This window comes from Microtus pennsylvanicus, chromosome 8 (assembly GCF_037038515.1).
Source record: "Microtus pennsylvanicus isolate mMicPen1 chromosome 8, mMicPen1.hap1, whole genome shotgun sequence".
In the NCBI taxonomy this organism is placed as follows: domain Eukaryota; kingdom Metazoa; phylum Chordata; class Mammalia; order Rodentia; family Cricetidae; genus Microtus; species Microtus pennsylvanicus.
Genome location: NC_134586.1, coordinates 15,205,232 through 15,232,656, shown reverse-complemented (window position 1 = coordinate 15,232,656; position 27,425 = coordinate 15,205,232). Strand labels below are relative to the sequence as shown.

Here is a 27,425-nt window from a genome sequence, read left to right as displayed (position 1 = left end):
CAGAGGTGAAGGGGGAGATTTACAGGGGTTTAGACAGGAAAGCTGAAGTCAAATATAATCAAAATATACTATATGTATATATGAAATTCTCAGAGAATATATAAAAAGTTATATATTTAAAAGACCTAAAAATAACAGCCATAGTGGTGGTGCACACCTTTAACCTCAGCATTCGAAAGACAGAGGCAGATAGATCTCTGTGAGTTCAAGGCCAGCCTGTTCTGACCTCCAGGACAGCCAAGGCAGCACAGAGAAACCCTGTCCAAAACCAAACAAACAAACAATAAAATCACAGTCACCAAGTGCAGCCTGAACACAGCACTCTGGAGAACTCTTCAGTATAAAGGACTATACATTCTACAAACCCAGTATGGCCTGTTTGACTTGCTTTCTGAAGGCTACACACAGACACAGACATACATACACACACACACACACACACACACACACGATCAAGCAAGCAAAACAACCACACATGTAAGATAAAAATACTTAAGTATTTTTTAAAGAAAATACTATGCTGATAGTTTTTTTTTCTTTAGCCACTCCTTTTACTGTGGGCTTGTATTGCCTGTACATAAAAAGAGAAATGCCTTAAACAATGGTGGCCTGGAAGGGAATAGAATGCACTCTCAGGTAAATGTACACATTGCTTCCCAATTCTAGACTCAAGGACATCATGGTGACATTTGTAATTAGCCAGCTACAACAGAAATGCTGTGTGGTAGTTTGAAAGAAAATGGCCCCCAAAGGGAGTGGCACTACTAGGAAGTGTGGCCTTGTTGAAGTAGGCATGGCCTTGTTGGAGGAAGTGTGTCACTGCAGGGGTAGGCTCTGTGGTCTCTTTTGCTCAAGTTTCTCTTACTGTCTACACAGTCCACTTCCTGTTGCCTACAATATAGTATGTAGCAGCTCCTTCTCCAGCACCACGTCTGCCTGCATACCGCCATGGTCCCCACCATGATAATAAGGGATTAAACCTCTAAAACTCTAAGCTACCACCTCAATTAAATGTTTTCCTTTATAAGAGTTGCTGTGGCCATGGTGTCTCTTCACGGCAATAGAAACCCTACCTAAAACAGAAGTGGGTACCAGAGAATGAGTGTTGTTGTGATAGCCCCAACCATGTTTTTGTTTGGAGGAATTTGAACTTTGGTACTTTGGGTTAGGAAAGCAGTGGAATGCTTTAAGCACTGCTTAATGGGTCATACTAGTAGGATCATGGAAGACAATGGTGCTGAGAATGATTTGAACTATGGGGGTCAAGAGCTTTCAGAGGAGAAGAATGGTAGTATGTGGTCTAGAGACTTGTGTGATATTTTGATGAAGAATGTCACTGGTTTTTGCCCTTGTCTGAAAATTCTGTCTGAGTCTAAAGTGAAGAGTTTTGGATTAATTCTGTTGGCAGAAGAAATCTCAAAACAGCCTAGTATAAACTCTGTCATGTGGTTATTAGTGGTAACTCTAAGGAAGATTTATAATGAAAAGAAGCAAGCTGAGCAGAGTAAATTACAAAATGTAAAATTTAAGGAGAAAAGGAGTGCCAAAAAGTGGAATGGATCTAAGTCCTGATTCAAGGAGAAAAACAGATTAAGAAATGGAATAAAGGGAGTGGTGACTTCAGGGTACAATCTCACCCAGCTAAGTTTCCAACCTGTGAAAGGGAATTAAAGAACAGCTTAGAACCTGGTGTGGTGGTGCCCCCTTTTATCCCAGCACTGGGAAGGCAGAGGCTGGCAGATCTTTGAGTTTGAGACCATCCTGGTTTATAAAACAAGTTCCAAGATAGCCAAGCTTAGGTAATGAAAGTAACCACTGAAAACAGAAAGTTGATGAAGATGTAATTGAACAAGAAGGCCATGTTCCACCACCAGCAAGCAACTGAACGTAGCTGTGGCTCTGGATTTAGAGCTAAGGATAGAAAAAACAAGTTATGGAATAAAGTCACCGAGACCAGGCATATACCAAGGATGTTCCTGAATGGAGACCTCAAGAGGCCATTGTGTGAAGCTGTGAAGTTGAAACCTGGATCGCCTTGGAGACCCTGAGACGTTAGAGCCATGGGATACCTGATGAGAAGAGCTGCTATGGGGGGTGAAGCCAGTCCAAGAAAGAAGTTAGAGATCTGAAGAGTGCTTTGATATCAGACATGAAGATGCAGAATTTCGAGTTTGCCCAGCTGGTTTTCAGTCTTGCTTTGGTCCAGTATTTCCTCCCTATGTTCTTTTCCCTATTTTGGAATTGTAGCACATATCCTGTGCTATTATATGTTAGAAGTATGTGATCTACTTTTCTAATTTAATTTCATAAGGAATTACAGTTAAGAGATTGCATGAATCTCAAAAGAGACTTTGAACTTTTGAACGTTGTTGTGGCTGTGATAGTCTATGGGGACTTTTGAAGTTGGACTAAATGCATTTTGCATTATGATTTGGAAAGATAATGCCTCCAAAGGAAGTGGCCTTTTTAAGAGGTGTGGCCTTGTTGGAGCAGGTGTGGTCTTGTTGGCAGAAGCATGTCACTGTGGACACAGGTTTTGAGGTTTCGTATATGCTTGAGCCACATCCAATTAGTCAGTCCACTCCCTATTGCCTTCATATTAAGATGTCTGTCTACATGCCGCCATGTAACCTACCATAATGATAATGGACTGAACCTCTGAAAATGTAAGCCACCCCAATTAAATGTTTTTCCTTTATAAGAGTTGTTGTAACCATGGTGTCTCTTCACAGCAATAGAAACCCAAACTAAGACATATTCATACCACAGAAATAGACAAATATAATAAAGAGTTTTTTCCTTCTTCTCTACAGAGCTAGTTACTGAACTACATACAACATGCCACTTCCAGGAAAACAGAATTCACAGCACACCTCCAGAAGCTTTTGGATGCTTGCTGTCTGAGGTGGAAACACTGAGATAAATGCTTTATAGAATCCCTTGAGGTAGTAGCCACCAACACACCTGCAGGGAGGAAGTGGAGACACCAATGGGAGTAACGCAAGTTCTAAAGGAACTAGGTACCCTTCACAAAAGCCATTCGTCCTGAAGAAGTCCAAGCCATGGGACTAATCTTAATGTGAGCACTATAGTACATGATGTGTGATATGGTTTTAAAGACTTATGGTTGACAATACTTAAGGCTGTGGTTTTCTCCAAATCACCCGTGACAATCAAAACAAACCACCACATACATTCTAAAATAACAAAGTCTACATATTTAACACGATTTTAAGTGGCCAGGTAAGCTTGTATCCTTCCGTCTCATAAAAACAACATCATTCTTTTAAAGTCATGGTCTCCACAGGCGTGGTGACACATGATAGTAATCCCAGCACTTAGGAGACAGGAGGGCCACTGAGAGTTGAAGGCCAGCTTGGACTACATAGCAAGTTTTAGGCCAACCAGTTTCAGACTCTGTCTCAAAAGACATAAAAAGGGCCAGTGATTCTCAGTGGGGCATTTGTCACGCCGTGCAAGGCTTAGACGCGGAGTTAGAATCTTAGAACCCATATGGAGTAAGAAACAGCTCTCCAAAGTTTTCCTCTGACTTCCACATACACACTACGGCATGCATACCCTACACATACATACATATATCATGTACATACACACAATAATATTTTTTTAATTTAAAGACACAAAAGTTTACTAAAATGTAACTCCGTTTTAAAGAACACATTATATATATATACATATATATATGTGTGTGTGTGTGTATATATATATGTGTGTGTGTGTGTGTGTGTGTATATATATATCCTGATCTCTAGAACCTATTCAAGTGCCAAAGTCATGGTTTTAGTGAAAATGAATGGAGGCCTGTCCTGTGACATACTGCTCTCGGCAGGCTAAGCAGTGCTGTAGCATCAATGATTACGGGAGTCTGAGGATAGCACCTTAACGGTGATTCTGCCCAGGGGTCGGCCGAACTCCAGTGTAGGACCACAGGGAGGGACTGGCCCCAGCCATCAAGGAAGGACCACCCTTTGTTAGGTGTCTCATGAAGAACAATGATGAACAACTGTGTGCTTGAGTCTGGCCTTGGAGTGCCATCTAGGTCACAACAGTGGCTACACACAGAACCATAGACTTGAGGAAACCCGGACTTAGGATGCCATCTAGTGTGCAACAGCAGAGCACCCACAGATATTCAGGCTTGTTTCAATGACAAAGACAAGCTAAAACATGCCAGAGCTTGAAGACAGGGCCAGAAAGCTAACCTTTCCAAGTCTAGCCCACAGCCTGCACCAACAAGCATTAAGAACATTTGAGAGTCGGGGGACAAGCGGTGCAGCAAGATGGCTCAGCAGGTAAAAGTGTTTGCCTTGAAAGCCTGGATATTGTGTCCATTTCTCTAACATGAAGTAAAAGGGGAAGGCGAGAACCAACTTAAGAAGTTGTCCTTTGGCCTTCAACCATGGGCCATGACAAATGAACACCCTCTCCCCTTAAAAATAATAAACACTGTTGATCAGAACTTTTAGAGAACAGCAACAACAAAAAGCACTTGGCTGGTGATGCAGCAGTTACACAGTGCTTTCTTAGCAGACTCAAGAGTCGGGTGGGGGAGCGAAATAGTCAGGAACTGTGATCACCCATGGCCAAATGAGGGCCACAGAAACTGACACAAGAGTAATCCTTGTGGGAACTCTCACACGGAGAGTCAATTGATTATTTCCCTTTTATAGAACTGGGAACTGAATTTAAGACCTTATGCAAAAAAATTTTTAAAGTTAAAGACTTAAAACGGACATAGTCGTACAGGCCTTTAATCCCAAGCAGATGGATCTCTAAGTCAGAGGCCAGCCTGGTTTACGTAGTGAGACCCTATCTCAAAAATTAGTTAATTAATGTGCACACATGCATGCATGTATTCATATATATATATACATATATATACACATACATACATACCTCCTCCCAAAAAAGTAAATAAAAATTGTTTTATATATAAAACATATCTATTTTTATGCAACGTATATATATACTTACATCTATAAAACATTGTCATTCATTATTACACACACACACACGGACTGAGATAGTGTGTGTGTCCAACATAGTAAATACTGGTGACTTTAGTAGCTATTTTCTGGAATGGAGAGGTCCTCCAGATGTAGAATCAGTAAGGGAAGAACAGAGTTTGCTGGCATCACAGCCCAGTGGGTCTCGCAGACATCTAGGGAACATCCCATTCAACAACTGCATGTGCCTTCTTCCCACCAGCACATGGAACACGCTCCAGGACAGACATTCATAGTCCACAAAACAGTCTCAACAGGTGACAAAACAAACAAACCTGAAAATCATTTTGAATATATTTTCCAACTATACTACAATAAAACTAGAAATCAATAACCAAACTATGTAAACTATACAGGTATGTGGATGTTAACCTAGTCTTGAACTTCCTTGGATTATGGAAGAATTTTTTAAATTGCTTTCCTTTTTCTTTCTGTTTTGTTGTTATTTGTTTTAGACAGGATCTCACACATCCTAGGCTGGCTTCAAACTTGGTACACAGACACGAATGGCCTTGAACTTCTAATCCTCCTGCTTCAACCTCCCAGGTGCTAGGATTTGAGGTGCAGCCTCTATTCTTAGCAGTAGAGGAATGAGTCAGGAGGGATGCAGATCTGAGAGCAACAGCAACTACACGGGGAGTTGCAGGCCACCCTAGGCTACACAGTGAGTTATAGACAAGCCTAGGCTATCATGAGTTACAGGCCACTCTGGGCTAGATACTGAGTTAGAGGCCTGCCTAGACTACAGTGAGTTACAGGCTAGCCTGAGCTACATAGTTAAGTTACAGGCCAGCCTAGGCTACAGTATAAGAAGTCACTGTCTCCAAAAATAAAGAGAATAGTAATAAAAGTTCAAATTCAAAATTTACTTTTTTTGTTTTGTTTTGTATTTTCTAGACAGGATTTCTCTGTATAGCCTGGGCTGCCCTGGAACTAGCCATACAGACCAGGCTGGTCTCCAACTCACAGAGATCCCCTGCCTCTGCTTCCTGAGTGCTGGAATTAAAGGTGTATACTACCAACACCTGGCTCAAAATTGAATCTTGCTTCATTACTTAAAAACTCTCAACAAATTAGGAATAGGAAAAATACCTCAATACAATAAAACACAAGCACAATGAGTAGGGAAAGGCTGAAACCTGTCTCTCAGATAGAACAAGCTAAGGTGCCCATTCCCATCACTTTTATTTAGTGTTCCACTCAAAGTCACAAGCATCAAGGTGGCAAAGAGCAAGACAAGACAGTTTGGAGATAATGTGCTCTTGTGTGAAGAAAACCCTCAAGTCCCACTGAAAACAATTTAAACTGATAAGCAAATCCAGCAGAGTTACAGGTACAAAGTAAATACACAAAAGTGCAATCGCTTGATATACACCTAAAGCAATCTCATCTGTAATGGCTGTAAAGCAAACACCTAGGAGTAAATGTAATCAAAGATGTGAAAGACAGCTACGCTGGGAACTGTAAAAAACACTGAAAAAAAGAAACAGGAGATTAGGATGGACGAAAGGAGGGATGGAAGGACGGAAGAAAAGAAAGGGCAAGGGAAAAGGAAAAGAAAAATTTTGTGTTCGGGGATAGAAGAATCAGAATTGTTAGAAGTCCGTAATGCTCAAAATGATTTATCTATAGATCCAACACAGCCTCTACCAAAATACCAATGGCATTCCTTATAGAATTAGAAAAAAAGTCATTTATATCAAATCACAAAAGCTCCAAATAGTCAAAGTCAAGCCAGCATGGTACTGGCATTGACACAGACAGACACACACACATCGGGGTTGGCGGGAACCCACTTTGCTGCCAAGCCTGATAACTTGAGCTGCATCCTTGAAATCCAGAGTAAAAGGAGAAAACTGATTTCTTTAAGTCATCCTCTGACTTTCTTCCACATTCCTGCCATACATGCATAGCAACCCCCAAAATAAATAAAACATCAAACACACATATTCCTAGACGTAAACTATACAACTAAACCCAAGTGACTTTTATAAAGGTGCTCAGAACACATATTGTCTTGTCCATAAATGGTGCGGGAAAAACAGGATATCTGCAAGAAAAAGGATGAAACTAAATCCCCACTTCCTGCCAGGTATAAGGAGAACTGAAATGGATGAAAGGTGTGGATGCTAGGCCTGAAGCGGAAACTACTAGAAGGAGACAGGAAAGGTCAAGGGCTCTGGGATGACAAGAACTTCCTGGATGGCATCCTGGTAGACTCTGTGAAGGTGACACAGCCTAGAGCCAACTGAGAAGGGACTTTCAGTTGAGGGGATTGGCCTGTGGGGATTTTCCTGATTATTAATTGGGGGGGGGGGCCACTGTGGGAGCTAGCTAATAAGCATAGGTCTGCAAGTAATCCAACAAGCAGTCTTTCTCCTTCAAGTTCCTGCTTGAGCTCCTGCCCTGACTTCCCTTGTGATAGACAGTAACCTGTAAACTGAATTTAACCCTTTCTTCCTCTAAACTACTTTTTATCAGAGGTTTTTTATCACAACAATGAAAAGTAAGTCAAGAAAGATAGGATGCTGACAACACAGAAAACAAAGGCAAAATTAGACAGATAAATGGGGGCTAGAGAGCCGGCTCAGCAGCTAAAGAGAGCTTGGTGCACACCTGCTGTTCGTGCAGAAGACTAGTTCTGTTGTCAGTACCCATGTCTGGCAGTTCACAATTACCTGGAACTCTAGTTACAGGGCACCCTGCATGCACAAGGACATACACACACAGACATATACATACAGACAGAAGAAGGAAGAAGGGAGGGGGGGAGGGGAGGGGAGGGGAGGGAAGAGAGTCCATCAAATTAAAAGGCTTCTGGGAAAGGTAGAGGATTAGAGGCTGCATTTTAAGACAGGGCAAAGGAATCAGGTTAAGAATGATTCCAAAGAGGAAAAACAGTGGGGTTCACAAAGGGTGTGATAGGAATAGCCAAACAGTTCAGAGAAAGAGACCAGACTGCCCCAAGGACTTGAGGATGGACAGCCAATGTAAGGAGCATGAATTAACATGCTACTGTCCCCAGAAAAGAGAAGACATCCAAGGGAAGCGAATGTGGAGAACAAGACAGCTGGGGGCACAGAGCATCTGCTTCGCAGTGGGGCCTACAGGGGGAGGGAGGGAGCTTCCCTGAGGGCTTAGGTGCTGACCTCATCAATGGAGAATCACTTTGAAGTTTGATAGCCCTGAGTCCAAGGTCAATTTGTGGGTCAACTTCTGGACTGACCTATCTGCCCAGAGGATCACTGCTGTGGAATCTGGGAACTATGCAGCCCCAGTGGATTATATCATGTCCACAACCACACCTCTTCAGGGGGGTGATGAATATTTGTGTGTCTGGGCTATGGAGATAGGTCTGCTTGACAGAGCGCAGTGCTGGGGTTTCCGCCCCTACACCTGCTAGCTACATCAATAGCAGCTAGCTAGAGGGTGGGAGCACCTGCCCAGACAAGGCCGCAAAGCTACTTACAGCAACAAAGGCCCTGGGAGTGCACCAAAGGAAACAGCTCTGGAGGACATCTGACACTTGTCCAGCACAGGCAACACTAGCACACATCACAGGGAAGACACTGTCCCTGCCTCTGCTTCAGCCACCTGACAGACCCAGAAAGAAGCTCCTCCGAAACTTGTTTTCCCCTTGTGTTTCCTGTTTTCTCTCTTCTGTATGTTTCAGTGTTTTTGCTTTGTCTTACTTCTTAGCGTACACACATATATGTGCATGTTTGCAAGTGTATGTGGAGGCAAGGCAATCTTAGGTGTCTTTCTCAGGAATGCTGCCCACCATTGGTCCTAAGCTCACTAATTCAGCTAAAATGGCTGGCCAGCAAGGCTAAGATCCTCCAGTCTCTGCTTCCCCAGCATTCTTACACAGGTGCCAGGGAGTTAGCTCAGGTCTTCCTACTTGAGAAGCAAGTGCTTTACTTGACTGAGACCCCTAAACTTCTTTATCTTATTATTTTTCACTTTTTTAAACAAAAGATTTATTTATTTATCATGTATACAGTGTTCTGCCTGCATATATGAATGAATGCCAGAAGAGGGCACCAGACCTCATTACAGATGGTTGTGAGTCACCATGTGGTTGCTGAGAATTGAACTCATGACCTCTGGAAGAACAGCTAGCCAGGGCTGCTCGGAGCCATCTCCCCAGCCCCATCTTATTATTTTTTTAGGTTCTTGTATTTTATTTATTCAGACAAGGGTTCATAGCCCAAGCTGACCCCAAATTTGAAATGTAGCCTTAAACTTCTAATCCTTCTACCTCTGCCTCCCAAATCCTGAGATTACAAGTGTGCACCCAAGTCCGATTTTTACAAGAGACTTTTTTTCCTTCCACTGTATGGGCCCCAGCGATCCAATTCTGGTTGTTAGGCCCAGCAACAAGCACCTTTACTGGCTGAGCCACCCTGACGGCACTCTGTACATTTTGGATATGAAGAGACTGTACAAGATGGGCTGAGCACTGGGGCTTCAGTCTGGCAGTTCTTAGGTGGAAACAACTTTTCCTCCCAGAAGACATATGGCATCTAGAGACATTGGGTTCAAAGGGGTGTGTTACTGGTATCTGGTAGGTAGAATCCAGGGACGTTGCTAAACACTCTACAAGAACATCAAAGAATTATCTGCCCCCAAATGCTAAATGTGAAAAAAATGCTCAGAGCTAGTCTGTCTGGTCTTAAGCTCACAATCCATATAGCTGCTGGCAAGTTAATTATCTTTGGACTTATTGTTCTCATCAATAGAATTACAGTACCTATTGATTTGTTGTCAGAATGAAGTATATGAGAAAGGGGTTAATGCAGGTGTTAGACAGAGCATCTGAGCAAAGTGTGAGACTGCTGGGGCTGTCCCCATCCAATTCCCCACAATACACTAGGACAGCCCCATCCAATTCCCCACAATACACTAGGAGGATTTCATCTTAAGAACAGTGAAGTCCGAGGAGGACCAGTGATGCCCAGGGAAGGATTTAAGAACACTACTGAGCTCTGGTTCACAATGAGCCTAACATACTTAAATGCCAAGTACAGTTTGACTGCTCCCAACTTCTTACTGTGCATTTGCTGCTTTACTATAAATATACGCAAATAAAATAGTATAGATAGAAGTTTTTGTCAGACCCTGTTCCACAGCATTAAGTTCCAAATAAACACACAGAAGCTTATAGTAATTATAAACTGTTTGGCCTACTAGCTCAGGCTTATTACTAACTAGCTCTTACAACTTAAATTAACCCACAATTCTAATTTATGTTTAACTATGTGGATTGGTACCTTTTCTTAATAAGTCATTCTCATCTGCTTCTGATGACGACTGCATCTCTGCCTTTCCTCTTCCCAGAATTCTCCTAGTCTGGTTGCCCCACTTATACTTTCTGCCTGACTACTGGCCAATCAGCATTTTATTAAACCAATATGAGTGACAAATCTTTACAGTGTACAAGAGCATTATTCCATAGCAAAATAGACTCAGAGCTGATGTGGGATTCCCCTCTGTATGCTGTGAATACCATTAGTTAATAAAGGATCTGTCTTGGGCCTGGCAGGGTAAAATAGAGCTAGGCAGGGAAAACTAAACTGAATGCTGGGAGAAAGAAGTGGAATCAAGAAAAGGCATATAGCCCTGACAGAGACAGACACTGGAACTTTACCTGGTAAGCCACGGCCTCATGGCGATACACAGATTAATACAAATGAGTTAATTTAAGATATGAATTAGCCAAAAATATGCTTAAGCTATTGGCAAACAGTATTTCAAATATGCTTCTGTGTGATTATTTCGGGGCTGAGCAGCCAGGAACAAAAAAAGCGGCCTTCCTACAACAGAGAGCTGGGCATAGTGGTGCATGGCTGGGCATGGCAGTGCATGGTGGTACATGCCTATAATCCCAGGATTGGGAAGGGGAGGCAAAGGGGATCACCTCAAGGCTCATGCCAGCTACATGGAAAGTTTGAAGCCAATCTAGGCTACATGAAATCCTATCTCAGAAAACAAACTAACTAAACAAAAACAACAACAAAAAAATAGACATAGGCCCCAAAATTAGCTCCAGCAGAATGCTGCTGAGTGTTTTGAGTCTTCTCATTGTAGGTTCACATATGTGCACCAAGAGTTTGCCATTCACTAGGTCACTTTTCAAGTTACCTGTCCCAGAGAAATGTCTGTCACTGAGAAAAAAACTACTCTTCGAAGTGCTTTGCAATGAACTACTAGAGGAAAACACAATGTTTTGAAAAAAAGTTTGCAAATCTGAGCTTGCTGCCTATCTTTCTACTTTATGTTTTAGACCCAGCACCTCTTTCAGTTTTCCACAGCGTGGAGGAATAAGAGCAGAAGAAAACCCACACAGATCAAGGGGAAAATCTTTTACTTTTTATGTTTGTTTTTATAAGACAGAGGCTTACTCTGTAGCTCAGACTACCCTTCAATTCTTGGTGGTTCTTTTACTTAGCTATCCTTTAACTCCTCACCTGTGATTACAGGCATTGTCAACCACTCACAGTGAGAAAATCCGTGTGTGTGTGTGTGTGTGTGTGTGTGTGTGTGTGTGTGTTCATACCCATGCAGGACAGAGGTCAAGGCTGACTAGCACAAAGACCCTCCTACCTCTGCCTCCTAGTGCTGAGATTACAGGTACACATAACCATACTCAATTTTTATTTTTCAAGTTCAGTGCTAAATATCTGAACTCAGAACCTCACACCCGTCAACCGCTTTATTCATTGAGCCATCTCCCCAGCACCAGAAATTCCTAACTTATAAAAAAAGTATTGGCAATTTTTATTTATTTATTTTTGATTTTTTTGAGACACTTTCTCAGGACCTGTCCTGGAACTTACTCTGAAGACCAGGCTGGCCTTGAACTAACAGAGATCTACCTTCCTCTGCCCTCCAAGTGAAGACATGCACCACCACCACCACCCAGCTAGCAATTTTCTTTTACCCTTAAAAAACTAAGATAATTTGCAAAGAAAGATCTCCTTGCTTTAAAAGCATATTATTTTAAAACAACAAATGCAGTCAGGCATCATAGTTAATAATTTTTTTAAGGTTTTCTTCTTTTTTGAGACAGAGTCTGACCCTGCAGCCCAGGCAGGCTTCAGATTTATGGCACTCTTCCTTTCTTGGTGCTAGGCTTACAGGATATATTCATTGTTTTTAAGAATCAGATGAAAGCAATATGCTTAGACTGGGCTTGTTACTAGGTTCTGAGGATAGAAGAATATTTCTAGGTTTGATTTAAAAACTCAACCATAACATAATTCCAGATTTATCTTTTTTCCTTTATACATCAGTGATCACCATAGTAACATCATGTTTTACTACTAGGTATTTATGCAGCTCAAGATGGAGAGAACGGGCAATTACTTACTGGGTTATTTGGGGGTACAGAACATGACTATTGGGATAATTCAAAATTAAATATAGATTTCACTGGAGAGCTGCTTTAGCCAAGCAAGCTGACTCAATCTTCTAGTAGCGTCAGCTGAACAAAATTTGTAGCTCTATAGACTGTTGACATCATTTCAGATAACACAAGACGGCAAGCATCATAGCTCAGTGGTTAAGAATGAGGACTTTCAAGATCAAGAGTCTTGAGCTTCAGTTTTTGTTCTATTATATGCTACCTAAGTGACCGTAGAATAGCTCCTGAACTAACTCCTCTGATCCTGGGTTTATCTCTAAATTGTATTCTGAAAAGATTAATGATTACCTATGCTTGGAATCATGGCTCACACAGAATAAAAACTTTTTCAAGTATCTGTTAGATGAAATGAAATGTATATTTGCTAGCTCTTCTCTTTGTGCTCAGTTGAAAGACTGGAAGAAACCAAGATGAGTGCATGGCAGATTCTAGCTTTTAAGTCTGGCAGATTCCTGTAAGAGCTTCCCATAAGATGTGGAGTTCTGTGGCAGTCTAGGGTCCTAAAACAGAGCTCGGGGACAATCACTGGTGCTCCTGGTTATCAGGGACAACAGGAGGATGAGCTAACAGCACAAAGGAATAGCAGGACTATCCATCCACCCAGGCTCCCTAAGCTACTGCCAGTAACCTGGGCACAGAAGAGCAGCTCACAGGCATGAAATGGGATTTTCTAACAGAGGCAATGAAACCTAGCTCTTCTGAGTGATGATTCCCCAAGACCCTTCCGGGATTAAGCAGGGAGAAATCCTTTCATCAATGAGTTTATGGTTTTATTATCAATTACTATATACAATAATTTTTCCCCTCAATAGGTACTTACTCTGGAATATTTATTTTACAGAACTACCTAAGCATCTTTTTGAACCTGTAACAAATCTAATGCCCCTAATGAGCATTTAAGCCCATAAAATCTCCAAATTGCCCCGAAAAAAATAAGAGAAAGAGAAGGTATTGTGTCCTCCGAGCCACATTCCAGCTGTGATAGAGCGATCTCGAGCACATACCTTCATGGGGACTTGATTTCAGAGACAGTCTCTGTAGGTCTTCTTGGTCAGGAGCAGCTCTCAGACAGGACTCTGGAAGATGCCATAAACCACCAGGAAACCCTCCGAACACATTCATGTCCTCTGCCTTCCCTCAGCTCACAGCCTGCTTCCTGGTAGGAGACAAGATGACGCTGTGCTGGGTTGACTGTTAAACCATCTTCCCACCCCCAGCCCCACTCTCGGGGGCCCCTCCTTCTCCTTTCCAAGGCTCTGGAATGTGTCACATGGGGAATGGATCATGTGGCTTGGGGGGAAATGTGGCCATCGGCTCTCTCCCTTCCCCCACTTCTCTTTTCAGGAGCAAAGCAGCAGAAATCTCTGACCCGATTGGCTCTGATCAGAACATCTCCATATGAAAAGGGCACGAACAGCCCACAGATCTCCAGCCTTCTTCACTTTCCTTTCTTTCACCAGGTAATTTCATCCTGAGCTTTCCGAGTTGCTTCCCAGAGGAAGATTATGCTTTCTCTCCGATCCCTCATTCCCTTTCTGTTACCAGCATCCGGACGTGACTATGCGCGCCTACTCTATCTTGGGGGCACCCTCAAGAGCACAGCTGGGCAATGGAGTATTCAGCACCACGGACAGCATTACCTTCCCTTCAGCCCTCCTTAAAGCCATTTCTCTATTTCAGGTAAATAAAAATATTTTTAAGGCTTTTCCCTGAAGCTTTTTTTTTAATATTTAAATATAAATAACCCACACCATGTACTTAGGGCTCTAACTTCCTCTACTGTCAAATTACTTTATTTGGGAGAAATAATTTAATTTCACTAATTCCACATCTGCTCTCTAGCCCCCATCCTGCAATCATCCCCCACTCTTACCTCTTAAATACATTCTTTGGGGTTTTTGTTTTGTTTGTTTTGGGGGGAGATTTCAAGATATAGAGTACTACACATGTGTTCCCTCATCTCTACTTGCGGGAAAATCTGTATCAACACACAGGAATGCTGAGGTGTACGAGCCGAGATGTTTTTGGCTCCGTCAGTGGGCCTCGGGCAGAGCTGAACTGAAGAGGCAGGACAGAAGCCTGGTTGCAGCTATTCTGTGTGGGTCTATCCAGCTTTGCTGACGTCCTGGTTGCCATGGTACTAGGTAACTGCTGAAGGGGACTATTGCTTTCCAAACCGGTCGCCATGGGACCCTGTAGTCTAAAGAAAGAGGAAAAAGAACCTAATTGTTGAAGAGCTTTCGGCTAGCATCTGCAGAACCAAATCTACCTTGTGGATTTCTTCCTGACTGGATTGCTGAGACCCTACACACTGCCAGAATTCTAAGGACCCATCGTCACACTAAGACAGTAAAAGTTCTCCCCTCCTCCCTCGCTTCCTTCCTTAAAAACCTACTGAAGATGTCAGCTATGTCGAGTATCTGAGGATGCTTCCGCAGCACAGTGGGAAGCACACAAAAAAGGGCATTTCTCTTTGAGACCACATGGAAGTGGCCTTTTGGAAGCCACTCACGTAATTCCTAATAGCCTACTGCAGAGATATGTATGAAATACGTCTGAAGTTGACCAGGAGAACCAGTTTGCAAATACTTTGCCCTTTTACAGGTAAAATAAAAAATACAATTTGAACACAGACTACTAAATTGATTTTTTAAACATCACTTCAGGTAGAAATTGAAGGGCATTAGGATTACCCCAAATCGGGAATTTAAAGTAGCTATTCCCTGGCTGGCAAGACAGCTCAGGGTGTAAAGGCCCTTCCTGACAACTCAAATTCATTCTCAGGGTCAACATGCAGAACAAATGTCAGATACTTGTCCTATGACCTACACACCCACACACACACACTCCTCCCTCCCTTCCTCTCTTTTTCTCCCTGCCTCCCTCCCTTCCTCTCTCTCTGAGAATAAATGTCTGGAGAGATGGCTTGCTGCTTTACCAGGGGACCAAAGTCCAGTTCCTAGCACCTACAAAGTGGCCTGTAAGTCCAGTTCCAGTGGCTCTGACACCCTCCTGGCCTCCACAGGCACCGGACACAAACATGGTGCACATACATTTGAGTAGTTGTGTACATAAAATTTAAAAGTCTTTTTTAAAACATAATGTAAATGTGTAGCTATATTCTTGTTTCACTGGTTGACATATAACTTATTAGTTTTCCCTAAGAATACAAACAAAGGCACTCCAAATATTGTTTTAGAGAAGAAATGCTGACTTGAAAGATGTGAAAATGCAAATTTTAAAAGAAAAGAGACAGACAGGTGTTGCGGGAGGTCCTTCCGTTCCTCCAGCCAATGGCCGCTTTTTTAAAGAGACCACGCCCCAATGGGCTGGTATCTCAGCGGCTATTGGCTGAAGGAGCGGAAGGACCTCCCGCAACAGACAGACTGTGGTGGTGCACACCTTTCATCCTAGCACTCTGAAGACAGAGCCAAGTGGATCTCTGTGTGTTCAAGGCCAGTATGGTCTACAGAGTGAGTTCCAGGACAGTCAGTGCTACACAGAGCAACCCTATCTCAGAAAACAAAACAGAGAGAGAGAGAGAGAGAGAGAGAGAGAGAGAGAGAGAGAGAGAGAGAGAGAGAGAGAGAGAGAGAGAGAGACAGCTCCTTCCTGGCTCAATGTCCACAGCTAAAGATAAAGTTCTCTTTCTGTGTGTGTGTTTGTGTGTGTATACAGGTGCACACATACACATCTGTGTGAGGACCAGAAGTTGACATTGAATCTCTTCTCAATCACTTAATCTCTCCTCATTATTTTCTGAGACAGGGTCTGTTTCTCATCAAACCTGGAACTCACTGATTTGGTTAGGTTGGCCCATCAGCCACTCCAGTTTTTAACGTGGGTGCTAGAGAGCCACTGGGTTCTCAAGCCCTTTTACTGACCAAGTCATCTCCCTAGCCCTGTATTTTCTACTTCTCTTTTATGAAAAGGCTATGCTAATTCTTTTTTATATAAGACTCAGAATACTCTTGCTATATAGTTCTGGCTAGCCTCCAACTCATGGTCCTTCTACCCTTGTCTCCCGGTGCTGGGTTTACAGGTAGATGCCCCTATACTCAACTATAAGAGTTAGAAAACCAGCTCTTAATTTTAACATTTGCGTCTTCTAGGAAATTCTCTCATAAGCTGGATATTGTTTAGGTTAGGTTGTCCTCAAACTTAGCATCCTCCTGTCTCAGCCTTCTAAATTGCTGGAATTACAGTCATGTGCCACCGAGCTAGGCTCTAGACATGTAGCACCAAGAACAACTAAACTGGGAGTGGCACTACCAACCTACACCAGCATTTGGTCAGCAGGAAGACACCTTCAAGGTCAGCCTGGGATACCTAACAAGATTCTGTCTCAAAACAAATAAACAAAACCCACCATCAGTGACGGTTTGGGTCCATTATCTCAGCACTTGTGAAGCAGAAAGATCTTCTGTTCAAGGTCAGCCTGGGCTACATACAAAGGCTTTATCATTAAAAACAAAACAAAACACCCTATTCTCACCTACTGTTACCTCAAACTTCCAACCAAAATAAGTGAATGGCTTGAACAACTGAGTAACTAATCCTTTTAATAGACAGAAGCAGGATGGTTTGTAAAGGTTCAAGCCTCACAACCCCTGTGGTAGGAGAGAAATGACTACATCCACACACGCCCCCTGGTGTGTATGTGCACACAAAGATACACACACAGTAAATACAATCAATTTCAAAATAAAAAGAGTCTTCCCAATTGCTTCAAACATTAAGGGAAAGAAAACCACTATCCAACTGTGCCTGGGAAATTCATTAAAATATCTGTCTGTTTTAAGTTCTCTGTCTTCTGCTTCCATGGTTTAGGTTTGACAGTTTCTGTCAGGTCCACTCCAAAACCAGACTAGTTTCTCAAACTATTGTTTTGGTTTTTTTTTAATTCTTCTTTCATACAATACATCCTGACCAACCACAGCTTCCCCTCCCTCTACACCTCTCCTTTCCCCCAATCCCCACTTCTCTCCCAGATCCACTGTTCCTGTTTCCCTTCAGAAAAGAACAGGCTTCTCAGTAGTATCAACTGAGGCATAACAAGATGCAATAAGACTAGACACAAATCCTCATGTCGAGGCTGGAGGAAGCAACCAGTAGGAGGAAAAGGGTCCCAGGAGCAGGAAAGAGTCAGAAACACAACCTCTTGTTGTGCTATTTTATTTGTATTTTAATAAATAAAGCTTGCCTGACGATCAGAATGCAAAACTAAGCCACTAGAGGCCAGAGAGTACTGGCACACACCTTTAATCCCAATGTTTGGGATTAAATTTTCTTAAAATTTATTTTACAAGTATTACGCCTGCATGTGTCTGTGTACCATATGCACACCTAGTACCCAAGGAGACCTGAAGGTGTCAGATCCTCTGGAACTTGAGTTACAGACAGTTGTGAGTCATGGTGTGGGTGCTGGCAATCCAACCCAGGTCCTCCATAGCTCTTAACTGCCAAGTCATCTCTCCAGCGCCCCCAGAATTAAAAAATTTTAAAGCCAGCTAGGTGTTCACTAATTTTATGTTCACGTTAAACAAACGTGAATGTGGGTATTATCCTAAAGCAAATTAATTTTTAGTTTCCACTGTTCCTTTAAAAACATCTTGTAAGGGGCTGGAGAAATGGCTCAGCAGTTAAGAGCACTGACCGTTCTTCCAGAGATCCTGAGTTCAATTCCCAGCAACCACATGGTGGCTCACAACCATCCGTAATGAGATCTGGTACCCTCTTCTGGCCTGCAGGGATACATACGGGCAGAACACTGTATACATAATAAAATAAATAAATCTAAGAACAAAATAAAATAAAAAATAAAAGAGCAATCGTGTTGCAGTATCAACACTTTAAAAATAAAACAAAATCAAAAAAAATCTTGTAAGCTGAGCGGTGGTGGTGCACTCCTTTAATCCCAGCACTCGGGAGGCAGAGGCAGGGGTATCTCTGAGAGTTCAAGGCCAGCCTGGTCTATAGTGTAAGTTCCAGGACAGGTTCCAAAGCTACAGAGAAACAGAGAAACCCTGTCTCAAAAAAATAAAAATAAATTAAAAAAAATCTTGCATTTGTTGATCCTTTTATCCCTAATTAAAACCCATTACTTGGACATATTTACTTAAAATTAAAAACCATGACTTGGACATATTTACTTAAAAGACACTACTAAATGAAATATTGTCTTTGTTTTGATTTAGTTTTTGAGACAGGCCTCATGTAGCCCAGGCTAGCCTTGAGGACTCACTGTGCATCACTAATTTTTCTTTTTTCTTTTTTTTGGTTTTTCGAGACAGGGTTTCTCTGTGGCTTTGGAGCATGTCCTGGAACTAGCTCTGTAGACCAGGCTGGTCTCGAACTCACAGAGATCCGCCTACCTCTGCCTCCCGAGTGCTGGGATTAAAGGCGTGCGCCACCATTGCCCGGCTGTGCATCACTAATTATGGGGACTAAATGTATGGTTTCACGCATGCTAGTCACACAGGCTACCAATTGAGCTACATCACCCTAACCCCTTCTGAGATTTGTATAACCTTCGGTCTGCTTCTCTTCACCCAACTCCTATCTTTCCATCCCAATCTACTACTCCCTGCAGAATCTGTTCTATAGCTACTTTGTACGTCTAATGACTGTGCCTCTGCAGTCTCTGGACTCGACCTCCTAACCCCAACAGAGCTTGGCCATTTACCAATGCTCTTGCTAGAATGAGACACACTAAAGCTTGCCTTTGTCTTTTCCCTGTATCACTTTAGCAACCTCCCTCTGAACCGTCCCTAGTCCCCAGAGGCTGTCTATACTTTTTAGGATTTTTAGATTATCACAGACTAAAGTTCTCTAATATCAGCTGGGTCAGCGGTGGCTTGAGCAAGTCTTTTGTTCAGATCTGGTCATTAGCTGCCACACTTGCAGATGACAGACACTTCATTTGGTATAGGAAGCTGTAACTCCAATAATGGCAGGCACAACTTAACCCCAATCTTCATAGCGCCAGTCCCCAAATACTTTGTGTAGAGAAAAAAAATAATTCATTACAAGAGAAGTCTATTGCACCTAAGGAAGCTACTCTCATTAGAATCCTATTTCTAACATCCCCTAAGGAAGCAGAAAGATGGCCTGGACACCCTTATTTGAAGAACCAGAACTTCACATTGGTTTAGCATGAAAACTCTGAACAAGGGCCAATAGATTTTTTTTTTTTACATCTAAAAGGAAGAAAACAAAACTAGCAGTCTTTTGCTAACTAGGAGGTGCAGGAGGCATCAGGTTTTGAGCGGATGGTCAGGATGGTCAAATGAAGGGCTCAATGATTACTAAGCATGTGTTCTACCCCTAGGCTATAAACCCAAAGCTCCTAACTGCAGCTTTTTTTCCAGTTGGACCTATCTTTTTTCTTATTTTGCCCCCTATGCAAAAGCACTGGTGATCTCCAGCAGATGGAAAAATTAGTCACGAACCTCACGCATTACTTGTCTTTGGCTCGCTCAAACTCATAAAAAGCACCTGATGGGGGTGAGACGGCTCAGTGAGGAACGTGCAGTAGGAGCTGACAGCCTGGGTTTGAGCTCTGGAACTTACACAAAGGTGAGAGAAGCTGTCCCCTGACCCCCACACCCAAGCCCACAGGCACATCACACACATCAATAATAAATCAATTAAAGTTTAAAAAAGAACTACGTGAGCCAGACACAAACCTCTCCTATATGCCTGCCTGTCACACAAGGACTATCTTTCATAGTATGTCTGCCTGATTCTGTAAAACACAGGCCCTAATCAATGATCATGTCCAGGGCTGCGGAGATGACTCAGAAGAACCCAAAAAGAGGAGAAATCTCTCTCCCAGACATTTCCCATCCCCAAGTAATTTTGTTTTCACTGAGAAAGGCTATAAAGATAGGCTTAAACCGCTCTCTTCTCGTCTGTCAGTAACAACAAAACCTTTGGTGTGGTCAGATCCACCTTATCCCTCTGATAGGCTTATGGAAAGGCTTCATTATCGATGCCTGCTAAGGAAGCATTCCCACCTGCCCTCTCAGAAGAGAAGACCACCCGGGCGGGCGCAAACACACTTTAATCATGCCTCCCCTGATCAATGGAGCACAACAGCTCCAGGTGGCAAGGAAACCAAGATATCTTTTGTGTTGCCTGTGCTACATCAAAGGGCCAGCCTGGGAGGTTCAAAGTCTTCCATACAGCAAATTCAGTATGTTTCTGGCATCCATGGTAATGACAACACTAACTGCTCCCCAGTTAGTGTGCTTATTTCAGTGCCTTCCCTCCACAATCTACCTCTCTGTGCCCAACTGTACGTCTAATGACTTGGCCTCTGCTCTTGCCTCTATCCCTCCAGAAAAATCTTCAAATGTATAACTATGCAGATCAGAAGGTCTTAAGACATGGATCTTAGTTTTTTCACTTTCTAGAGGGAACGCTTTAAGCAGTGGTTCTCAACCTTAATTAAAAACAAGCAAACAAACAAAAAAAAAAACAGAGCTTTAAAAAAAAAAATACCAGTGGAGTCTGGGCATGGTAGTGCACACAAGAAAAATAACAATGGTGCCTGGGAATAGTAGTGCACACGCACACCTTTAATCCCAGCACTTGGCACAAGAATCTTTCAAAAAAAGAAAAAAAATACTGATGGGCTAAAGAGATAGCTCAGCAGGTAAAAGCCCTTGCTGCCCCACACAGCAAACCTAACCTGCTGAATTCCATTTCTGGAACCCACAGAATAGAATGGACTCCATAGAGTTGTCCTCTCAGGAACGCTGTGGCAAAAGCATCCACATACATCATATACAAACACTTACACAACAATCATAAAGATAAAAGGCACTGATGTTGAGCCACTGAAATGGCCCAGCAGGTACAAGTTTGCTGGCCAACCTGATGACCTGAGTTGGAAACCTCTGACTACATATGTGATATTGGGAAAGAGCCAACTCCTGCAAGTTGTTCTGTGGCCTCTGCACACGAGCATACATACACATGTGCACACGCACACTAAATCAATCTAAAAATCTTTTTAAAAAAGGAAAAGAAAAAAATACTGCTATCTGGGAGCACCACTCCCAGACATTCTGATTTACTTGATCTAGGGTAAAGCCAGGCATCAAAATCTTTCAAAGCTCCCCAGATAATTCTAATGTGCAAACAAGATAAAGAGCCTGTCTCAAGGCTGTCCAGTACAGACAGACTTACGCTCCATTCAGTACCCACAATTCAGTGGGTAGGTTGCAAGCATGAATGTTGTCCAGGAAAGAAACTCCATATAAGAGACGCTAAGTTCTATGCTGTTAAATCACAGTCTTTCCAATAGTAGCACATTGGTCACTACACTAATTCTTTAAGAAAAGTTTGGAGAGATGGAGAAATGTCTCAGTAGTAAAGAGCACTGCTGCTCTGCCAAGGGCACAAGGAACACAATGGCGCACAAACATATAATGCGGGCAAAACACTTACACAGGCAATAAAAACACTTACACAGGCTTTTAAAAAAGATACTCTTAATCTTATTCTTTTTATTGTAATACTTACAAAAAAAACCCCTTTATTTTATGTGCATTGGTGTGAAGGTGTCAGATCCCCTGGAATTGGAGTTACAGACAATTGTGAGTTGCCATGTAGGTGCTGGGAATTGAACCCGGGTCCTCTGGAAGAGCAGTCAGTGCTCTGAACCACTGAGCCATCTCCCTAGTACCTCTAAACAGTTTGTATATTATATAATATACAAAAAATGGTGGATGATCCCACTCACTAACCAAGTATCTAGGCTCCAACTCAGAAATCCTCTTCTATTGTATCCATAAATTTCTCCTCCATTTTCCTGGGAATTCAGCACATACAGCCTACAGGACAGAATACAGTCTGCCAAAATACAGTGCCCTCGGGAGAACTTCCTGGTAGGGTCTACCATATCTGGCCCTTTCTTCCCTCATCCCTTCCTCTCTCCATCCACCTACCAGGCTGTTTCCTAACTAGGTTCGAACAGTTCTCCGCTCTCAGCCTCCTTGGGTAGCTGAGACTCTAAGTGTATGACTCTTTATCTGGTTCCCAAGCATTTTCCTCTAACTAGATCTTTCTCCATCATTGCCAGCTTTAATCCCAAAGCATTCCATTTCTGCTGTCTTACAAATGAAGGAATATTGCTCATCTATCGGCTGGCTGCTCTTCTGTTGGGCCTTACAAGGGGCCCCATCAGTCTTCCTACATTTACTCTATAGAGCACACAAAGGATTAAAATGCATTCGGAACCATACCCAGCACACACCTACGGTGTCAGTTACTAGGGAAGCTGAAGAGGACTGCCTGGGCCTAGATTTTGAGCCCATTGAGGCCAGTCATGATTAATTCAGGGAGATAACTCTTTCATACTGAGGGAGAAAGTCAGACCCCCCCCATCCACGGGTTTCACATCCTCAAATTCAGTCAAAAAGCAGACAAAAAAAAATCCTGAGAAGAAAAATTTGCAGCTGTCCTGAATGCTTTTCTTGCCGTTCCTCCCTACACAATACACAGCAGGAGCTACTTACACGTCACAAGTAACCTAGAGATTGTTTCCAGGAAGGTGAACACAGCTTCCATGCAAATAGCACACCTTATTACAGAGGGGACTTGAGCATCATGGAATCCCTGCAAAGACCTGGAAGCAATCGCTGGGGGTTAATAAGGAATGGCTGAATCCTGACTGTATTAAGGTGGATTCCAAGGCCTATAGAACTGAGAGGCTACAGACTAGGAATATGTAATTTTGGGATGAGCAAGTGACGTATCTGAATAACTTGTAAGCTAAATTTCATTCTGGATGAAGGCTGAGGCTGATGGGATTCTTCAGGCTCTGGAAGGTACCTTTGAGACGTTGTAGGGCAAAAATCCAGTTTGCGCAGGTGTTCCACGTGCCCTGGGAGAGAAAAGAGGCCAGGTCAGAGACGCCCCACACTGCCAACATGCCATGCTCCAGATTATTACCTGTTCGACCCCGGGCCAACCCCAGCTCTTGCTCATAACCCTGTTAGAAATGTTTCTGTCTCACTCAGTCATTCACTCCCATGCCACTATTCGCTGCCATAGACCAAACGGCATGTCTGCCTTATTTATAAATACGCACAGACACTATAGGCTAAGCTTCCTATAGAGGTTCCTTCTAGCCTCATTTCTCAAGTATGTGGTCCTGTCTTCGTTTACCTCTTCCATCCTTAAAATTTCCCATCTTCATCCCTCTGTATTCCCTCGGTCCACTTTCACAGCCTCTCAAGGTCTTCAAGGAAAAAAAAAACCTTCCGCCCCTCAGACTTATTTATTTATGCTGCTCGCAGAGATATCACTCTATACATCTAAAACTCAACATTTTATTGTAAAACCGTGATGGGCTCGCCCACTCCCGCTCTGATTATTTGATTCGCTGGAACCTGTCAAGAACTCATGACCCGTCGAAGAACAGGAAAGAGAGGGCGAGCTACAGTCGAGTGGAATTTCGAACGAAAAATCCCTAAAATTGGGATGCTCTGGGCTTGAACGCTGACAGACACGCCACAGGGGCCCGGATTTGGCCACCTGTGACCAAGCAGGAAGTTTTGAAACCCGTTTGCGCGCCAAAAAGCCGCACGCAGGCGCACGGAGTCTCGGGGAGGGGGCGGGGTGTGTGAAGTCACGTCCTGGCACAGGATCTCGCGTTGTCTGGGGAAAGGCCGGAGCTAGGGAGGTTTTTAATGTGGCGTTGTGGGGACCGCCCACCACCTCTTAGGGAGAGAAAAAGATGTCTTTTCTTCCTTTCAGTGCGGTGGCTCCGGCCGACAGTTGTGTCGGATTTTGGCTTCCATGGTCGCGCAGAAACATAAAGCAGGAAAAGCCAGCTAGTTCGTCGTCCTAGGAGACGCGGGTTCGCTCGGCGTCCTCCGCCCCACCCCCGCCTTTTTTTTTTTACTATGCAAAACAAAAGACAAAAAAAAAAAAAAAAACTTGGCCCAGGGCGCAGGCGCAGTGCTTGTTTACCGCGGGCCGAGCGCAAGCCCCTTCCCGCCGGCTGGAGCCTGCGCCTGCGCGGATGACGTGGATCTCTCTCTGAACGGGAAAACCGCGCCTACTTGTCCCGGGCCGAGGGGGCGAGGAGCGGAGGTGGAGGACGGCGCTGTGTGCGTTTGAAAGCTCGGAGGACTGAAATGAAAACAACAACGCCCAGAAGTCGGTGGCGTGTCGGAGGCACGAGCTCAGAGGACCCAGATGCTGGGCACTGTACCATCACTAAAGTGAGCGGCGGCGCTGGAGCGCGAACGCCAGCCGGCCGCGCTCACACCTCGTTAAAAGGATGGACTTTGCAGTGGCAAAGATGCAAATAAGTCCGAACCTGAGGCCGCCGAGTTCGAGCAATTCCTGCATGGGTTAAGACTGATTCTTGAAGCAAACTCAGAAAGGCAGCCATGCAAATTTTGAAACTAGAAAGAGCTGACTAGAAGCAGTAGCCAGATAAAGCAGAAGCCTAGTTTTTGAGTTTGAATATCCTTTCAAAGTTCGCTTCAAGTGGATTCAGACAATGCTTATAAAATACAATCCGATAAGCACACTTGATTTAGATTATTTTAGGTATGATTATCCATTTGCAAGTGAGGGCAAAGTGACTAAATTTTTAAAGTTCTGTGAAAGAATATTCTATAGATACATTCTAGGATGCCCAAAAGCCATAAATAAAATATAAGTGGTAAGTCAGTTTAGCGTGGATATTTTTCTAGCATTAAAATCAATTGATGTTTTTGACAATTTTATTAGACCCTAGTTATTTTTTGACTGGTGAATTTGAAGACTTTAGGTTTGTAACATTTCCTACTACAAAAGTGAGATTTGGGTAAGAAGAGGAAAATGTATACATGTGAACACACAGGGCCAGGTTTTCAAGGCTTTGCATGATCCCCAAATTCAGTCACAGGAGAAGCCACCATCTCAAAAGCTAGCTTTAGGGTTTTCTTTATGTTCAACATGATAGATTAATAATAGTATTTTAAACAATTTGTACCATCTGGATATGGTGGTATCTGGCAAAAGGGGGAGGGTAATATAGGTGGGTTTGTAGCTCAATAGTAGACTCCTTGCACAAAACCACAGGATTCATGCAGAACTGAATGAAATGGGGCCTGGTAGCACATTCCCAGCTGTAGAAGCAGGATCAGAAGTTCAAGGTTATACCTACTTACACACTTCCAGGCCAGCTTGGGCCACATAAGACCCTGTCTTAAAAACAGATGCAGGGGCTGGCTCAGAGGTTAGGAGGACTGCTTGTCCTTCCAGAGGTCCCGAGTTCAATTCCAAGCAACCACATGGTGGCTTATAGCCTTCTATATTAAATAAATAAATAAAAAAATAACAGATACAGGACAGAAACAGTAGCTTTACTTGAGGTAAGGTAATAATCAGCTTTCCAAGCCTAAGTTAAACTGACATTTCTTCAAAAAGGAAAAAAAATTACAGAAAAGATGTATAAATTCCTTGTTCACATTTATGATTAGACTAACTCAAAAAGAGGGCTTACTTTGTCAAGACTGACAGCTATCATAAAAGAACAGATTGTAATGGTAACCTTTTTTTTGTTTTGTTTTGCTTTGTCTTTTGGGATTTTTGTTTATGTTTTTTGAACGAGGGTCTTGCTGTGTAATCCAGGATGGCTTCAAACTGGGAACCTTCCGGCCTCATTGTCCCGAGTTCTGGGACTACAGAAGTGCACCGCCATAGCCACCCTGAAAGACTGTTTTAAACGTTATGATATGTCTCTAAATGGAAATTCTCTTAGATGAAAAGTTAATACATTCAGGGTGGGAGAGATGGCTCAGTGGTTAAGAGCACTTGCTGCTCTTGAGAAGACTGGAGTCAGGTCCCTAGTGCCCACATGACAGCTCACAACCTCTTGTAATTCCAGCTCCAGGGGATCCAGTGCCTTCTCTGGCTGGCTTCTGTGGGCACTACATGTGATGCATATAAATGCATGCAGGGAAACACACATAAACTACAAATCTTTTCTTTCTCTTCCTTCCTTCTCCCCCCTCCCACCTCTTTCTTTCCTTCTTTTTCTTTTTTAAAGAAAAGAGTAGATAAAGCCTGGCATGGTAGTACATCTGCAATGCCAGTACCTGAGGCTGAGGAGGAGGTTCGGATGTTCAACCAGACTAAGGAGCACAACAAAACATTATCTTAAACAAACAAAAAACACAGCAATGGTAAATGTTTGGTGGAACGTTCCAAGCCCCCTCCTCTGGGAGTGGCCACAGTCCAGACTCCACCTCCAAGAAAGCTCACCAATGGTGACCCCTCCCCAGATAGGGTCTAGACCACTCCCACAGGCTATTTAAACTGACCCCTAGAGAATGAACACATGGTCCAGGGTTTTCCATGGTCATTCTGGTTCTCCTTTTCCCATCTTCATGTTTTTTCGGGGGGAGGGGGGTTGGAGGGGGTGACCTGGGGGGGCCACTGGGAGTGCTGGCATCCATTAGAGCTAGGCATCTTCTAATTCTGTCTGATTTGGTCTAATTTGGATTATTGTGTTGGCCGAGAGGTTTGTCGGTCCGAAAAAAACTTAACAGTCAACAACATAAAATACAAAAACAGCTAAAAGGTGGCTAGAAAAATGAGTCCTGGACTGGCAAGATGGTTCTTTGGGTAAAGGCATTTTTCACCAAGGCCTGATGACCTGAGTTGGCTCCCTGAATGAACACAATAGAAGACAGCCTACTCCTGAAGATCGTCCTAGCCTCTACATGTAGTGTCTGCACATTTGTACACTGAATGTAAGATATTTGAATTAAAAAAAATGAGTCCTTTGAGTTTCTAACTCACCTACGTGTGATAAAAATTAGTGTAGGACTGGTAAGAGGTCAAACAAAATGTCCTTCTAGTGAGTGGTGGCGCAGGCCTTTAATCCGAGCACTCAGGAGGCAGAGGCAGGGGGATCTCTGTGTTTGAGGCCAGCCTAACTTACAGAGTGAGTTTCAGGA

At 43.1% G+C, this 27,425-nt stretch overlaps 1 protein-coding gene across 4 annotated transcripts in view; it reads right to left on the bottom strand.

Annotated features, from left to right (window-relative positions):
• Positions 1-24,022, bottom strand: part of Gpr19 (G protein-coupled receptor 19) — a 31,983-nt gene extending 7,961 nt beyond the window's left edge. Inside the window, exons 1-3 of one of the 4 annotated variants that reach the window (XM_075982505.1) lie at positions 23,632-24,022; positions 23,296-23,347; positions 13,458-13,609 (exon numbers count right to left, since the gene is read on the bottom strand). The gene's annotated coding sequence lies outside the window, so the exon portion shown is untranslated. Of the gene's footprint in view, positions 1-13,457; positions 13,610-13,875; positions 14,009-14,326; positions 14,396-23,295; positions 23,348-23,631 lie in introns of those variants that run through there. The other 3 variants (XM_075982502.1, XM_075982503.1, XM_075982504.1) reach the window with 3 other exon arrangements.
• Between the last annotated feature and the right edge of the window lie 3,403 nt (positions 24,023-27,425).